We start from the raw sequence: 2,980 nt of genomic DNA, 5'->3' as shown, positions 1-2,980 counted from the left end.
CCCCATCCCCCCTCCCCATCCACCCACCCCAAGATTGTCCTCACTTTTGCTTTATTTATCCGCGCCACTTTCACCTCCAACTCCTCCTCAATGCAATCGAACCTCGGAGTACAAAAAATCGGAGCGCAAGAGGCCGTTCGCCTTTATCGACGAGGCCAAGCATCTCGGGGGCCATTGGTCAAGCCCATCATTTGGCACAGAATGCTAATGAAAAGGGTAGCGACCGCCGAAAGGAGGGAAAAGCGTGTCAGGAGAGGCAGGCCTCTTCCTCGATACGTCGTTAGTGTCGAGCGGCTGTCCGGGTCAACGACCTCCTCGGGGTGGCTTACATAAAGCGAGCAGCCAATTCGAGCTCGACTAAAGGTGAACAGGTGTTTATTCACGATAGGGACTCACGCGTCTCAAGCTTTTGTCGCGACGAGGCGATTTTCCCTCGCGTCGCCCCCATCCTCTCCAGCACTGGGGCTTCATTGAAAGTCCGAAGACATAAAACGCGTATAGCGATCCCGTCTCTCTTTACTCGCGGTAATGACTTTTGAATAGAGTGCCTCGGCTCTCGACGAAATCGCTGTAATATAGGCGCCGGATCTTCAGAGTCTTCAGTCTGATGTTCCGTAGCCCAAAGACCAGACCTTTTCCGCTTTTTCTATCTTTACCGCCTTAGCTACGCTATTATTTTTCACTTATTCGGTTGCTTCTTCTTCTTCTAATATTTGCCCTTTGCTTCTATGTTACAGATACCGGACAGATGCTGCACCGACGTCAAGCCCTAGAAGTATATGATACAGGAGTTCCTTTCTGTCCCATAGGTGAGATCATTGACTATTCATTCGTCTGAGTTGGTCGACCTTTTTCTTTTCTTAGAATGTGCATTGTTGTTATGCGTGCGCGATTAAGATATAATATCTGTTTCAATTATTCGGACGTTTTATCAAACTAGACCGATTCAATGTTAATCTTGCGATGATTGATGATTTGAGAACAAATCGGTACGTGTTAGAAATAAATTGTGTAGACGATATTAGCTTTAGAGGCTCGATTAAGATACTTTCTACTCGATTAGTTCGTTAAAACTCATTATGTCTTTTTTCCGTTTTGTTTTGTTCTTTCTGTTTTTTCTGCTTTTCCTCTTTTTTCTTTCTTTTTTTCTTTTTTTACATTAGTGTTTTTCCTCGATTATCGCGAAACAGTGTTGCAAGCAAAAGAAAGTTACTCCGTAATACGATATTTACTATATCGGGACGAGCACTGCTTACTTAAGGCATAAAAGCTTCATTACATTTTCCTTGAAGTTAGGTAGAAAGAAAACATCAAAGACATATCTAAAAATAAAAATTATATCTTTGAATTTTTTCACTTTACGAAAGAAGTTGATATGACTTAAGCAAACCTTGTCTCCTGAAATCCAAATCATTTCAACATCCATCAAAGCTTTTCAACTTAATTTTAATCGCAACTCATAATATGATTATTCATTTGAAACCGAGAGTTTCGCAAACTCTCATTATTTACAATTCAATGCCTGTATGTTTGAAATATTCGTAAAATCGATTTCAAACTAGAAACAGCCGTAATATTTTAACAGAAATGTCACGCAAGTATAACACTTATCTGTAATAAAATTTTCGAGACACCGTTCCCTACGTATAATCAGAATGTTGGAAAATATCGCAATGTGTCTGTCGATGAAAGAAACTGAGCCAAAGTTAAGCCATTTCAGGTCAAATTAAAAGCCAAACTTATTTAAAATTATTGCTAAAATAAAAATTACGATCCATAAAATATTTTAATGATAGCATATTTTTAATAAATTATTGTCTCGTTTATGAAAATAGTAGAAAGCAACTTTGCATTTGCTAGAGCAGGAAATTGGCAATGAGCAATTAGCCGAGTCGCTAATAGTTTCAATTATAAGCAAAGCATGTAATAGAATACTTACACCTTTTTCCAACTAATTCTAACGAATAATTTATTTACAATAATAATAACGCTTATTAAATTATATTGCGAGAATAGCATCGATAAAACGATCGATTATGATTCACAGAGAAATCAATATGAGAGAAGCAAAGGAGCGCACAAAATTTATAGATTAGCAACGAGGGCAAGGATTCTTGGTGCCAATTTCAAATAAAAGGAAGTCAGAAATAACGGGACGAAAAAAAAAATTATGTGGCCAGTAACATAAAGTTTTTTTTTTCACTACTAGTAATATGGCTTGAATTGTCCGATATGAAAAAATTTCTGATTATGATAATACGATGCAAGTGATAGAAATAGAAACTTATCTACGATCTTTAACGTCGCCGCGTATCGGAGAATGTGTAGTTGTAATTCTGTTGTCCGATGAAATATTGAATAGCGATTTATCGTCTCTCTTATCGGGAACATTTATTCAATCTATCATTTTCCTCTGTTTCTATGGCTTCATCCCCCCCTCCCCCACATACACTGATTCCCCCCGCCAATCTCACCAAATAAACAAATATATAATTATCGTTATTTTAATTTCTTTTTTTGTTGTTTGTTTTTTGTTTTGTTTTAATGTTCTTATTTCGTGAGTTTCAAAGCCAAAATCGAGCTCTTCTATTGTACGAAGTGTGGAGTTTGCATGTGCAGGCTACGTCGAATCAACGTAGCCGTAATACAAAATTATATTGGTTCTTTTCGAGTGGCAAGTTATTATTATACTCTACTTCAGTTAATGTCTAATAGCATTAGAAGTTCGTTACGTCGGATCATACACAAATAAATGAGAGAAAAATGTCGCAAGATAGAGGATTGATCGTTTAGTATTTTGATGGCTAATTCTTAGCCAATTTATAGCGTTATTTTTAAACGCTTTTATTACACCGATGTTTACATTATTGATAATACGCCATAAAATCTTTGGGATAGAGGGGAATCCCATTCCTTAATCTCTTTATTTGCAATTGCATTTTTCTTCCTGAGCGACGAGTCAAATGAAAAACTTCCTGCT

The 2,980-nt window shown here is 37.3% G+C and overlaps 1 protein-coding gene across 1 annotated transcript in view; it reads left to right on the top strand.

Moving 5' to 3' along the window:
* The window catches only part of LOC105362428 (POU domain, class 4, transcription factor 2-like), a 36,196-nt gene that overhangs the window by 28,277 nt on the left and 4,939 nt on the right, over positions 1-2,980 (top strand). Inside the window, exon 2 of the mRNA XM_011499869.1 lies at positions 738-809. The gene's annotated coding sequence lies outside the window, so the exon portion shown is untranslated. The remainder of the gene's footprint in view (positions 1-737; positions 810-2,980) is intronic.

The sequence above is a fragment of the Ceratosolen solmsi genome, unplaced genomic scaffold, assembly GCF_000503995.2.
Source record: "Ceratosolen solmsi marchali unplaced genomic scaffold, CerSol_1.0 scaffold35, whole genome shotgun sequence".
Taxonomy (NCBI): Eukaryota; Metazoa; Arthropoda; class Insecta; order Hymenoptera; family Agaonidae; genus Ceratosolen; species Ceratosolen solmsi.
The sequence above is the reverse complement of the archived record's forward strand: the minus strand, read 5'-3'. Positions and strand labels throughout refer to the sequence as shown.